The sequence below is a fragment of the Dreissena polymorpha genome, chromosome 9 (genome assembly GCF_020536995.1).
Source record: "Dreissena polymorpha isolate Duluth1 chromosome 9, UMN_Dpol_1.0, whole genome shotgun sequence".
NCBI classification, from domain to species: domain Eukaryota; kingdom Metazoa; phylum Mollusca; class Bivalvia; order Myida; family Dreissenidae; genus Dreissena; species Dreissena polymorpha.
In genome coordinates this window covers 56,844,183-56,859,717 of record NC_068363.1, presented here as the reverse complement: position 1 = coordinate 56,859,717, position 15,535 = coordinate 56,844,183, and the positions used below count along the sequence as shown (strand labels likewise).

The following is a 15,535-nucleotide window of genomic DNA, read 5'->3' as shown; positions in this document are numbered from 1 at the left end:
AATACCACGACTTTACTTTAAAAAATGTAAAAGACATGAAACATGCGACACAGCAATGTGTTTAACAAATTCACAAATACATCAGTAAAGTCTATAATTGAAGTAAAAAGTAAACACCATAATAAAAGTTCATATCAATCCTTAAACATACACAGCTGTTAAAAATCATACGTAAAATGCAGTCTGTATCATCAACCGTAATATGAGCAAAGCAACTGAGAGCACATAGAGACTTGAAGCTTCTAGCATTCGTTAAGGTACGAACGGGTGTACATTGGCATTAAACATCGAGCACATCATAATTGGCGTAACGATTTAAGAGGCGATGCCATTTTGTTTTTACCAGCGTCAATGCGTAGAACACCACCCGATCCTGTTTTATTAGCTACTACTAGTAGAAACTTATTAGACTTTTTAGACTACTACTACTAATAATAAAAGATGCCTTTCCTACCGCGGTAAAATTTATTAGCTACTGCCAACACTAGTCTAATAAAAGATCACGGTTGGCCTGAATTATTTCGACCAATCAATCAAAAGCACTCTTTACGGCAACAAAGATGGAGGCATCCAGTTCTGTTGCAGTACCGACGGTAGGCTACGTTCTAAATTTCTATATCATCACGATTAAGTTTTGGCGTATCTGCATGTTTATTAGTAGACTATTTAGCGACTGAAGACAATAACGATTGCTTTCACTGAAATATTGTTTCAAGGAATCTGATTGTGCTATAGACGTCTATTTTGGATTTAAGGCGTTATTATTTTCGACTGACCTACTTTCGCTAGGTCGATCTACACAATACTTTTTACTCAAACCAAACGGAAATGAAAACTGCTGGTGTACCCTAGTATGGTTAGCAACGATTGTACTTTAAGACCGGGATTTCTTTACCAGAGTATCGTATCGATATATTCATTTGTCAATGTTTTTCTTGTTTCATGTTTCGTCCTCTAGCCTTTCGTCCTTTGTTTTTTTAAGAAAAGCATTTTAACAAATTTCATCAAACTTCTAATTTGCCAAATCTTTAGATATTTTTCCATACCCCACCCACTATTTTAATGTTTCGTTTTTATCTACTCTACTGTAAACACAATAAAATCAAAATAAAGCATAAACACAAACAAATTTAATCAAAGAAACTAGGCTATTAACAAATCACAAAAAATCCTACCATATAAGTTATGCTTGGGCGAGTAGTTATATATGTGGGGCGAATCCTTATATAATAAGGGGCGAGTTTATATGGGGCGAGTCGTTCCCTATCTGGCTACATTACTAGTTCTTTTTGAATGCTCTGAGCTTGTATGGGTGCATACGGAGTGTCAATAGCTGTGAGTAACTATTTCACAACTGTGTTTATATTGTTTCTAAAATTTCACATTTTCGATTAAATGACCCACAGCCTTTTCACAAAATGACCAGGCTAGGGCATCTTCACAAATTTTGGTGAAAAACCCATGCAGTCCCATAATACACTGCTTTTTATATCCCCCACCAACAAGGATATGTGAATCGCAGCCATCCGTCCGTTCCAATTGTGTCCGGAGCATAACTTCATCATTTATAAAGCCAGTTTTATTAAACTTGCTACAAATGTTCCCCATCATTAGATTATGTGTCACACTTAATTACCAGGTCCCTGGCCACATCCAAGGTCAAGGTTACACTTATAGGTCAAATGTCTATGCGGTCAAATGTTTCCATCCAGTTCATGTCCATAGCATAACTTCATTTATTAATATTAAGCCAATTTCATTAAACTTGCTGCGAATGTTCCCCATTGTTAGATGGTGTATCGCGCTAAACAACCAGACACTACCTCCAAGGTGAAGGTCACACTTAGGTAAAGCGTCTTTATATGGTACAATGTTTCCATCCAGTTCGTGTCCAGAACATGATGTTGTCATTTATTAGGTGAATTTCATTTAACTTGGCACAAACATTCGGCACCATTATTCAATGTGTCTTGCTTAAAGGGTTTCCTGCCTCCAAGGTAAAGGTCACACTTCTATGTCAAATGTCCATAATGTTCTACACTTATTTATGTCAAGAGCATAATTTTGTTATTTTTAGCATTTGTCCGTCGTGCGTCGTCCATCATCAACATTTTGCCTTGTGAACACTCTAGAGGCCACATTTATTGTCTGATCTTCATGAAATTTGGTCAGAACATTTCTCCCATTGATACCTCTACTGAGTTTTAAACTGGGTCTTGCTGGGTCAAAAACTAGGTCACTAGGTCAAAAAAAAAGAAAAACCTTGTGAACACTGTAGAAGTCACATTTGATGCCCAATCTTCATGTAACTTTGTCAAAATGTTTGTCTAAATGATATGTTGGTTGAGTTCAAAAATGGTTCCGGCCCATTAAAAAAAAACATGGCTGCCAGGGGGCAGGGCAGTATTTCTTATATGGCTATAGAGAAACCTTATGAACACTCTAGAAGTCACAATTTTTGCCCAATCATCATGAAACTTGATCAAAACATTGGTTGCATTGATATCTCGGACGAGTCGAAAATGGTCCAGATCGGTGAAAAAACATGGCCACCAGGGGGCGGGGCAGTTTTCCTTATATGGCTATGGTAAAACCTTGTTAACACTCTAGAGGCCATATTTATTGTCCAATCTTCATAAAATTTGGTCAGAAGATTGGTCTGTATGATATCTTGGATGAGTTTGAAAATGGTTAACTTACGTTTGCCTGAAAAACATGTTAGGCTGCCAAGGGGCGGGGCATTTTTCCTTATATGGCCATATATGGCTATAGTAAAACCTTGTAAACACTATAGAAACCACATTTATTGTCCATTCTTAATGAAATTTGGTCAGAAGATTGGTCGCAAAGTTGGCTTGAAAAACATGGTTGCCAAGGGGCGGGGCATTTTTCCTAATATGGCTATAGTAAAATCTTGTTAACACTCTAGAGGCCACATTTATTGTCCGATCTTCATGAAACTTGGTCAGAAGATTCATCCCAATAATAGCTTGGACGAGTTTAAAAATGATGCAGATTGGTTGAAAAACATGGCCGCAAGGGGGCGGGGCATTTGTCCTAATATGGCTATAGTAAAACCTTGTTAACATTCTAGAGGCCACATTTATTTTCCGATCTTAATGAAACTTGTTCAGAAGATTTGTCCTAATGATATCTTGGATGAGTTCGAAAATGGTTTAGGTTGCTTAAAAAATATGGCCACCAGGGGGCGGGGCAATTTTCCTAATATGGCTATATATCATGCTGTAGAAAAACCTTGTTAACACTCTAGAGGCCACATTTATTGTCCGATCATCATGAAACTTGGTCAAATGATTTGTCCCAATGATATCTTGGATGAGTTTGAAAATGGTTCCGGTTGGTGGAAAAACATGGCCGCCAAGGGGGCGTGGCATTTTTCCTTATATAGCTATAGTTAAACATTGTTAACACTCTAGAAGCCATATTTATTGTACGATCATCATAAAAATATGTCAGAAGTTTTGTCCCAATGATATTTTGGACAAGTTCGAAAATGGTTCAAGTTGCTTGAAAAACATGGTCACCAGTGGGTGGGGCATTTTTCCTTATATGGACTTATGAATCTTCATGAAATTTTGTCTGTATATTTGTTTAAATGATATCTTGGATGTGTATGAAAATGGTTCTGGTCTGTTGAAAAACGAGGCAGCCAGGGTGTTCACTAGTCATGAAAGTTGGTAAGAACATTTTGTTCTAATGACATCTTGGGCTGCACAGAACAGGTCAGTTCCTTTGAATCTCAGGTGAGCAACTTTGGGCCTTTCAGGCCCTCTTGTTTAAGCAAATTTAATTAAACTTGGTACAAATTTTTCCCATCATTAGAAGATGTGTCGCGATATAAAGCCAGGTCCCTACCTCCAAGGTCAAGGTCACAAAGGGCGAATGTCTATACATTGTACAATTTTTAGCTCACCTGAGCACAATGAGCTTTTGTGATCGCTTTTTGTCCGTTGTGCGGCGTCAACATCTGCCTTGTTAAATCTTTAGAGGCCACATTTATTGTCCAATCTTCATGAAATTTGGTCAGAAGATTGGCCCAATGATATCTTCGATGAGTTTGAAAATGGTAATGTTTGCTTGAAAAACATGGCTGCCAAGGGGTGGGGCATTTTTCCTTATATGGCTATATATGGCTAAAGTAAAATCTTGTTAACTCTCTAGAGGCCACATTTATTGTCCAATCTTCATGAAACTTGGTCAGAAGATTCATCCCAATAATATCTTGGACGAGTTCGAAAATGATGCCGGTTGGTTGAAAAACATGGCCGCCAAGGGGCGGGGCATTTTTCCTTAAATGGCAATAGTAAAGCCTTGTTAAAACTCTAGAGGCCACATTTATTGTCCAATCTTCATGAAATTTAATCAGAAGATTGGTTTCAATGATATCTTGGATTAGTTTGAAAATGGCAACGTTTGCTTGAAAAACATGGATGCCAAGGGGCGGGGCATTTTTCCTTATGGCTATATATGGCTGTAGTAAAATCTTGTTAACTCTCTAGAGGCCACATTTATTTTCCGATCTTCATGAAACTTGGTCAGGAGATTTGTCCCAATAATATCTTGTTATCTCAGGTGAGCGACTTTGGGCCTTTCAGGCCCTCTTGTTTGTTTTAAGTTATCACCCGTCTTGTCGCGTTTTTTTATAGCTTTTCCGACTGTGTCGGCAACTGAACATACAGCATCGTTTAAGATCTTTTCTATAATGTCTTTCTTAACATTCAACTTCAGCTAACTTTGCAAACAATATGTTAAAAGCGTGTTTTTGCACGCTTTGCAGTTTTTAGGACTCTCTCTGGGCGCTGCCATTGTTTTTTGACAGATAGACTGTGCACGCCGCTTTTATTGGAAAAAATAGCTTTGCAAAACAAACCCGATAACCATTCAATATAAGCACCGAAAAGATCTTAATTACGCAAAAAGAACTCAATAAAAATTTATACGAACCGATGTAAAAATAATATTCGTAACTTGATTTTGTAATTCTTAATGGTACGCCAAGATTTTAAGATAAATACGTAACGGACTTGAAAATAATTCGTAATTACGAAAATACGACCCTTATCTGGAGTTCTGAAATATGAGTTTTAGATCCGATTCCAACACTTTTTATAATGACTTGCACTGAATTGTAATGACCTGTATTGGGTTGTTTTGTCCTGAATCAAATTATTCGATGCCAAGGCCCTGTTGGCGGAGAATATGTCTGCAACTGTGAAGTTCTTGTTTTATTTTCAAAACAACCTGTGGCTCTCAAAAGGAAAATTTTTAGCTGATAATCAACAGAAAAGATATTAATAAGGTATAGATCAATATGAATTTCATTTATATGGTGAACCATCATATATTCGCATCCAAAAGCTGATTGAATAAAGCGTTTGTGATTATAAAAAAGTGGGTATTTGGAATGAATTTAATGAAAACATCTAAATGCTAGGGGAGAAATCTGTTTTAGGAAACTTGTATTTTGCTAGGGGAAACAGCCTGTGTTCGGCTGTAAAAAATTGGGGGAAAATTCACTGATATAAAATTAAGAAACTCCCAAAACATTATCAGGAGAGAACGCCTTATTATCAACAAAAAATCCCTTATTTAAGGCAAATGACCATTTGCCTAACAGAAAAATAAACAACAGAACATTAAAACATAAAACACAAAATGTGACTAAATCTGGCAGTGATTTGTTTGCTTTTATTATACCCCCAAAAACAAAGTTTAGGGGGGTATATAGGAGTGAGCTTGTCGGTTGGTCGGTCTGTCTGTCTTTCGATCCGTCCGTTATTAGTGTCCGCTCTCCAATTCAAGTTGTTTCATCCGATGTTCACCAAACTTGGTCAGATGTTGTATCAAGATGATGTCTAGGTCAAGTTTGAATATGGGTCATGCCGGGTCAAAAACAAGGTCACGGGGTCACTTAGTGTGTTTTAAACATTTAGCATGGAGTCCGCTCTCTAATTCAAGTAGTTTCCATCCGAGCTTCACCAAACTTGGTCAGAAGTTGTATCTAGATGATCTTATGGCCATGTTCGAACATGGGCCATGCCAGATAAAAAAACTAGGTCATGGGAATATCAGTGGTAATTTTGAGCAAAAAAAATCACTGTCTGGGAACACGGTCTGACCTTGGAAAGGTCAATATAAAGCACTGGAAGGTTAAACAGATTTGAGAGATCCCAACCTTGGTCCAGCAATATACATGTAGTGAATGTACTAATTAGATATAAGAAAAGACACAAAACAAGACAACATTGAAAACTCAATGTTTTTAGAAGCTTGGGTCACCGCCTTGGAAATGTCAAAGGGTCATGTACGCACTGCCGGTTTAAACCAGATTTAACCGGTTTACAGGGATACCTAACCTCAGACTTGGTCCACAATTGACCATCGTACAAAAATGTGTAAATAAACATTGACTTCATAGCATTCCTGTTCAAACAAGCAAATTCGTTGAATTGATATCCACCGCCAATATGCTTAAGGACACAAAAGTGTTTTATTTGACACTACAAAAGCATTTTTTTAAGATACAAAGGACCATAACTCTGTTATTAACAGATGTTGTACATTGCCATTTAGCGTGTATCATCCTCTTATCCATATATATACTCATACCAAATTTCAAGGAAATCTGCCAAAGCACTTCCAAGATATGGCTCCAGACACAAAAGTGACGGACAGATGGAAAGACGAACGGACCAAAAGATGAAAGGATGGACGGACGGACAAGGCCAAAACAATATCCCTCCGCCTATAGCGGGGGAAAATTAAACAGAAATACGAGAGAATAATAATTTTATTGATTTAATTACACAATGGTTTCATGTGAAGCACCAGAACTGCAACTATTTAAGAAATAATGATTTGAAGTAAATACGAGTATGTACATAATTTAAGGCCAAGCCCAAGGCAGAATAATCGTCCAATTGTAAGGTTGTCCAACGAGAGCTGTGTTTGGTTCATTCACTTCTCTGTTATTGACACTGTTTGAGTACTCTATCGGCTACAGGTAGTTAGGGTGTAGGTCACGATTCAGCTTTTTTTTTAGCTCACCTGAGCACAATGTGCTCATGGTGAGCTTTTGTGATCGCCTTTTGTCTGTAGTGCGTCGTCCGTTGTGCGGCGTCAGCATTTGCCTTGTTAACACTCTAGAGGCCACATTTATTGTCCAATCTTCATGACATATCGTCAGAAAATTGGTCTCAATAATATCTTGGATGAGTTCGAAAATGGTTACAATTGCTTGGGCTGCCAAGGGGCGGGGCATTTTTCCTTATATGGCTATAGTAAAATCTTGTTTACACTCTAGAGGCCACATTTTATATAGTCAGAAGTCTGAACTTGGTCAGAAGATTCATCCCGATAATATCTTAGAAGAATTACAAAAATGATGCTGGTTGGTTGAAAAACATGGCTGCTAGGGGGCGGGGCATTTTTCCTTATATGGCTATAGTAAAATCTTGTTTACACTCTAGAGGCCACATTTTATATAGTCAGAAGTCTGAACTTGGTCAGAAGATTCATCCCGATAATATCTTAGAAGAATTACAAAAATGATGCTGGTTGGTTGAAAAACATGGCTGCCAGGGGGCGGGGCATTTTTCCTTATATGGCTATGGTAAAACCTTGATAACACTCTAGAGGCCACATTTATTTTCTGATGTTCATGAAACTTGGTCAGAAGATTTGTCCCAATTATATCTTGTTATTTCAGGTGAGCAACTTTGGGCCTTTCAGGCACTCTTGTTTAAAAACATTGCATGTTCTGTGCATTTCCAAAAAGGAAAAACATTTTGTCATTTAATAAGACCCAGTTCATTCACTGCACAATTTATGAAGTTATGACTTCTTAAAGGGGGCAACATAAAAACAGCACCCTCCTATTTTGCTCTTGATCTTTCTTTACCTCAGATGTGGAAGGACCTCATAAACTTATTTTGAAAGTTTGCGTTTCCTTAAACTTACTCTATTTTTCACCATTTAAAAATTCAAGAACACATAATAAACTTAAAACAATGTTTGCCCACATGTTGGTCTGGCCCCGTAACAGTCCATATTCTTTCTCTACTGCTACCAATGTTCTGCCAAGAGTGCATTTTATGTATAATCATTTGATAGTTAACTATCTTAACACAAAATTTAAAACTCGTAATTATCTTTATGCAGGTAGGACTGCCTAAGGATGGATCAAACAATATTGGAGGTGCAATTTGCGGCATACCGAGGGACACTCAATTACCCCCATGGCAGGGCAGGACCCCCCCCCCTGGCCCCCAGTGAATGCCGACTTGTTCTTTTCTGCAATGAAGACTTGTAAGTATTCCACATTGTGAAAACTGGTTCATGGGTTTTTTTTCTGGAGTTGAAATTATTGTTTGTGAAATTGTGAAGTAGCCTGCAATCAGCCGCTGTTTTATTAGGTGAAAATGCCCTGTATCTATGAACACTTTCAACACTCCTAAATCAACTGACCATATTTGGATCTTTAAAATTACCTACTTTTGCACTTTAATTAAGAATTATCAAATTCTTGGTATACCAAAATGGTGCATTTCATATGACACCAATACTGCTTGCTACAAAGCTTTCACAGTTGCATGGATTTTATCTTTAAACCTTTTCAAAGACCCACATCACTCAACTTCAGTTTGATCTTGACATTGACCTATTTTTTGCACTAAGACTTCAAATGGGCAAATGAATTGATACTGATCCGGCTTACACCAGGGGTGTCACCATTTATATTTATATTTTAATTTAGGGTCACTGTCACATAACCCGAAATTTAATGTTATAACCCTTTCATGCCTTAGAAATGTTTGTCATGCTTTAATAACCTTTTTTGCGGTTTGGTCATTTTAAAAAACTTTCAAAAAAAAATTGTGTTAAATTAGTGCATGTTCAATGTCACAAGGCATTCAATTTTGCTATAGGTCAGCCCCTGTTTCAACATGGAATGTTGAGTTTCACTGTATACACTGATTTATCAGGAGCATGCTACTTAGATACTAAAGGCTTCAACTAGACTATTTAACTCTGAGAAAAGTGGAGCTTGCCATCTGCAGATGGCAATTGTATTATCCTACTAATGTAACCATTGGGAGAATTTTATAGAACCATAGTTTTTCATCTTTGCGTATGTTTTCTGCCATGTCTTAGAAGCTTTTCTTATTTCTTCTGAACGAAAATGCATACAGTCGGAAAGAAGAAAACTTTAAAACTTTTATACATATGAGTCGTGTTCTGAGAAAACTGGGCATAATGCATGTGCGTAAAGTGTCGACCCAGATTAGCCTGTGCAGTCCGTACAGGCTTATCAGGGACGACACTTTTACACTTATATTGGATTTTTGCTAAAAAGAGACTTCATTTAAACGAAAAATGTCATAAAAGCAGAAAGTTTTGTCCCTGATTAGCCTGTGCGGATTGCACGGGCTAATCTGGGACAACACATTACGCACATGCATTAAGCCCAGTTTTCTCAGAACAAGACACATATATACCCATACTTCAATAACAATCCCTGGGGGCTATACTGAGACTATATATCATGTCTTGATATGTATAAATATGATTAACAATGAAGACAGAGAAATATAATAAAGTTTGATGTTTTACATTTCAAATACCGTTAAAAAAACAACTGTATGATTATGTTTTGAAGATTATTTAATTGTACTATATCTATACAAGGAAATTGTTGCTACATGTAGTTGGACACGTAGATTGTTATAACTACTACTTTACCTTAAGTATTGCTGCTCATGCAAGTCAACGTTCCTGCATTACAGGTTTAGGGACGTCTTGGCATCTAAGTGCAGACTTTGAAGCAAATGTGACATCAACCCTCTAGACCGATGAGAGAAACAACACTGAACTTAAATTTCGGATATAACCCTGAACAATTGTCATCAATCACATGACATGCTGCTCACCACTAGAGGAAGACCCCTATTGAATTTGGCTTTGATTCCTCTAAGGTAAAGGTCACATACATACTTCCTTTATGTGACAGCCTTGTTGAAGGGATATCTTAAGTTCTGTCTGTGACTCTTCCTCATATTTGGATTAGTTGTTGCTTACCACTAGAGGAAGACAGCTATTGATTTTGGCGTTAATATCTTGAAGGTCCATGTCACTAGGCCATATTATTAATTTTCTTTATTAGCAACCTTGTTCAAGTGATTTTTTCAGTTCTTTATGCCAAGACGAAGACTTCTATCCATTTTGGTGTTGATACTCCAAAGGTCAAGGTCACATCTTTACCCGGTATATGGTTTGTTGTATGAAAATAGTATCTGAGAGATATACTTAAGTACCTCTTGACACTCTCAACCTAAGTTGCCTGTAACTAACAGAACACAAGGTCAAGCTCACATTCTAACCTTTCTATTTCATGAAGTAATTTCTCATCTGTCCTGGGAACACATAATATGATAATTGTGGGTGAACCTTGTTGCCTCTAAAGACATGGTTAAAGTAAAGTTGTGTTTGGACCACAACTTTGTCAAGCATTATGTGATTGTAAAATAAATTGGCGCAATTGACCACTATATCGAGATGAGGATGTCGCATGAAGCAACCATTTTGTTTATTATTTTTTTAACAATTGTGTGTTTTAGTTTTATTTGGTTAATTGTACAAATATGAATAAACATGACACGTTTTCATTGTATAATATATGTTATTAATTACCGGAGTCCCTTTAAAATTAATGTTTAATATGATTCTGTACACTTTCAAGTTTTGTTGGGATCAACTTTAGATTTATGGCCTCTTAATTGATGGTAATTGAGGAATTTTGTATGTACGGAGCCATCGCATAGAATTTTATTAATTCAATTGAATTTAATATCATCACACTGGTTGAGATTAAATGATTTTTTTCAGTTCATTGATTGTTTGTTTAAATAAGTTCTATGTGCTATAATTTACTTGACTTTAAATGTCTCTTTCAGTGTTTCTGGCGGCTGGTGGAGCGATTAAAGAAAAGCCATGCTAATGTTGCAATGATATGTATGCTAAACAAAATAAATAAATTTAAAAAAAATGTTTTAATTATTGTTGTTAAATATAATTTATCAAACTTCCTTAGATGCAAAAGCCAGTGTATCGGTTTGATTTCATGGCCACGGTATAATTTAAGTATATTAGCTTTAGAAATTTGGGCATTAAAATGGAAGTAAATATGACATTTACATCATTTGACAGTTTACTAACAATAAAAAACGCGTTATTTATTAAATTGAATTACAGGAATATTGCTAATTCTAATTGCATTGAATAATGAAACAATAGTGATGTTCCAACAACGCCAAACAGAGGGCTATGAACGACTTTATCAACATGATATCTCGTCTGAAGGATTTCGCTCCATGTTAATTATTAAAATGGTAATGGTGACTCATTTAAGGTTTTAACTTATATCACATTTATGAGCCCATTTTTGACAGGATGAGGGTATCACGTGATAGTCAAGATGGTGACGTCCATGCCAAGACAGTTATTTTTTGCCTTTTTATACCCTTATTAATTCTGTTTATTGTTTAAATGACGCTCACTTTCCAGACATATCAGTAAAATAGTGATTAGCGTTTATTTCGTATTTAAATTCGCTTTATATCTCGACTTTACTCCCCGCCAATTTTACTAGCGCAGCCCTAATTATGTCATCCCGCTAAGAAATTTCGCACCGAGTAAAGTCGAGATGTAGAGCGAATATTACTATGAAATATAAGCGATTAACTGTCTTCCTAATATGGCTGGAAAAGTGAGCGGAATAAAAAAATAAAACAAGTAATAAAGGGTGTTAAAAGACGAAAAATACCTGCCTCGTCATGGACGTCGCCATCTTGTTTGTCACGTGATTACCCCCTCTGGGGTACTACACCAGGCTTTTTCTCTGAACTATAATAATGGGTAACACGACTATATGTGTGCCTTACTATAACGCTGTACTTCTGAACAGAGGGAGAATATTGGCATTTCTTTGTGTCTTGACAATGTGATCCTTAAATCGTTAAAAAAAATCAGTGATTGATAACAAATGTAAGCATTTAGTAGTATAAATTGTATACTTGTATAAAGAGTTATTGATGAAGTACTTTGACATGCTTGAATCTTGACATTGTGAAATGTGTTTTGTTAATATCCGCCCGGTTTCTGTCCAATTAGTGACCTTTTAATTAAAGCCAAACATGACCATTTAAGGCGACATATTTTAAGCCTTTCGGTGCTTTGATTACAAATCATGAAGCTGCTTCATTATTTCCACATTACAGTTAACATACACAACTACTTCACCCATTTGATAGACAATTTCGTTCATTGTAACTTATATCTTGCGCAAGTTTAACATAAGACGGTATTTATATAACTCTTCATTATCTGGAACTGTATTTTCAAGCAATATCCGAATTTATTTTACCCGAATTTAGTATGTAAATATCAATATTATTAGCACCAAAAATAGGAAATATTATAACAAATTAATACAAAAAAACACTATTTTTATGTTTGATAAGAGAGTGGTCTACAATATAAACCCAATACAAGTCATCGGTTTGCACAAAAAGCGTAAGAAATCAAAATTTCATATATAAAGGTTATATTACACTGATTTATCACGCTATTGTAGAATAAGCGTGAACACAAAACTGCATTTTCTAAAACATTACAACAGATGCACGAGTGCTAAAGCCTATATTTAATAATAGAAAGTTTCTTTATGCAGTTAAACATAGAAGATAATGCCTTATCTGTGTGTTCACGTGTGTTTGTTTAAATTGAATAAATCAAGAGTTGTCGCGTATTACTCGTTACAAGGCCGTGCACGTCTGACCTTTTGAAATTTATTGTCAAAGTAAATTGTCAAAAACCATTGTGAAATATTGTTATGGGCATTTATATAGAGCACTCGGGTATCCCCGCAACATGACTTTCCCAAACAGACCTATTATGATACGCAATTACGAACACGAACATCGGTATCCTCGCTACATGGCTTTCCAATACAAAATTAGAATGGTACTCTTATAACGGATCTGAACATCTGGTAGTAGGGTATCCCCGATTCATGACTTCTCGTGCAGAACTAGAGTGATTCACAATAGCGGACATGGACATCTGTTAAAAGGGTATCTCCGCTACTTGACTTCACGTGCATAAGGCCGGGTTTACATGTCTCCGCGTTCCGTGTCCGTGTCCGCGAAAAAACGAACTGGTTGAAATCTGTTGGACTCAGTACACGGACGGCAGTCAACATGAAAGGTCGACTTTCAAGCATAGATATTAGTGAAAAAATAATAAACTTAGTAAATATACAACAAACTCAACCATCATATCATTAAGACAAACAAAGTTACATGAAGATTGGGCATGAAATGTTACTTCTACTGTGTTTACAAGTTTTTTCTTTTTTGACCTAGTGACCTAGTTTTTGACCCGGCACAACCCAGTTTCAAACTCGACCGAGATTTCATTGGGACAAAGCTTCTGACCAAGTTTAATGAAGATGGGACAATAAATGCGGCCTCTAGAGTGTTTATGAACAAATGTGAACGGACGGAGGGACGGACAGACGTCGGACAAAGAACGGTCACAAAAGCTCACCTGAGCAATCAGGTGAGCTAAAAAGCAAAGTATCAATTCATTGATTAATATTTATTTTAAATACTGTAATTGTAAAATGGTGGGATAATTTTCTGTTACAATCACTATTTTTAACATTACCTCATAACAAGCTGGACATTTGGATCCATCATCGTGGATGTTTTCCATTTGGTAGATAAAATGTCGAAATTCATCGGCTGTTCCTCCTACAAGCACTTTGTACAAATCTTTGACCTAAAAATATAACCGTGATTTATCCCATTTATTCAAAATTTATTAAACATGATAAAATATAGAGACAAAACCAACAGTTAAAGCAAGCTGTAAGAACTTAAAATAAACGTTTAAAGGTAAACTAAAGCATACACATAAGGCAATTACACATTGCAATTAAAAATAAGGCTTGTCATAGGATCTGACATATGCCCCCAATGTGGAATATTGTCGGTGCAGTGTGAACTTTTTTGTGAAACTTTTCCAGATGTTAAACTTTGTTCTGTGTTAGCGACTTCAGTATGGTGTTTCCACTTACATACTTATATTCAATCATCCATCCATTCAACATAATTCCATGCTGTCTGCTCTTAATCAAATTGAATTTGATAATTTTCATATCAAATAATAATGTATGTTAATCTATAAAATTGTTAATAGCCACTATAACACATAGGGTCTTTCTGTAATTATTTGTGTACAATGGTGAGACATACTTTTAAAAAGTAGAGCATAAAAATGGAAGGGGGATGGTACATATTTAACAGAGAGGGGCACAAAAATGGAAGGCTCCACCTCCTGCTTTTCTGATACTAGTATAGCAAATCATTCACATGAATCAGTAAATCAAATATTTATACTTAAATTATTTTGTAAACAAGCTTTATTTTATGTATTAACTACATATAAAAATATTATACTTTTGTGTTACTTCAAAAGCAATTCAAACAAAAATCATGTACAAACATACAGGGTGATGAATATATGTCTTCATGTGCTTTGATGTCCACGCGTCTCATGCGGAGCAGAAACTTTTAAATGACACCAAGCTTTCAAGAAGAAGACCACATAACCAGCGCATTAAGTCAAAGTGAAATGCCACGTTTGGAAATTTGGTTGAAGATGGCCACAGGTTGAACCTTATCAAGCGTACAGCTTCAACTTCACACTTGCAAAATTGCAGGGTCTTCAAATGCTGTCGACCTTAAAAAAGATTACAAGGTTTTTAAAAAATACTTATGGTTGTTAACTATAAAAAGTGTTTTAGTAATTGCAAATTGGCAAAACCATGATTTATTGGGATCATATAACTCACTTTAACTTGCAACTTAGTTGTAAACATGCTGGGCATTTCCACTTGTAATAATTAGTTACTTGGCTTTTAATGACCCAGTTTGATACAGGGTGCATATATAAGTATTGGCGAGAATGTAGCTAGATTCCAATATAAGTTGACTACTGTTTAACACAAAGTAACAGGACAGCAAAACAACCTGCAACGAATCTTTCGTACCAAGTTACATTATAGGATAAGAACAATGCAATGATCAGTGTGAGACATGACAAGATCAGAACAATTATCAGCATGAGACATGATAAGATAAGAACAATGATAAGTGTGAGACATGATAAGATAATAACAATGATCTGCATGATACATGATAAGATAATTACAATTATCAGCATGAACCAGGATAAGATAAGAACCATGATCAGTTTGAGACAAGATCAGAACAATTAGCAGCATGAGATATAAAATATGAACAATTATCAGCATTAGACATAATAAGAACAATGATCAGTGTGAGACAATATCTGAACAATTATCAGCATGAGACATGATAAGATAATAACAATATCACCAAGAGACATGATAAGATAAAAGCAATTATCAGCATGAGACAAGATAAGAACA

General features: G+C 36.0%; 1 long non-coding RNA gene across 2 annotated transcripts; it reads left to right on the top strand.

The window, feature by feature from the left end:
* The first annotated feature begins 493 nt into the window (after window positions 1-493).
* Window positions 494-11,064, top strand: LOC127845810 (uncharacterized). 2 transcript variants are annotated; one of them, XR_008033397.1, is made up of 4 exons: window positions 550-593; window positions 6,642-8,328; window positions 9,807-9,995; window positions 10,974-11,064. It is a non-coding gene; the product is annotated as an uncharacterized LOC127845810 (long non-coding RNA). The 2 variants fall into 2 exon arrangements; XR_008033396.1 differs by lacking the exon at window positions 10,974-11,064 and having other exon boundaries at window positions 494-593; window positions 8,182-8,328; window positions 9,807-10,279.
* Window positions 11,065-15,535: the final 4,471 nt, after the last annotated feature.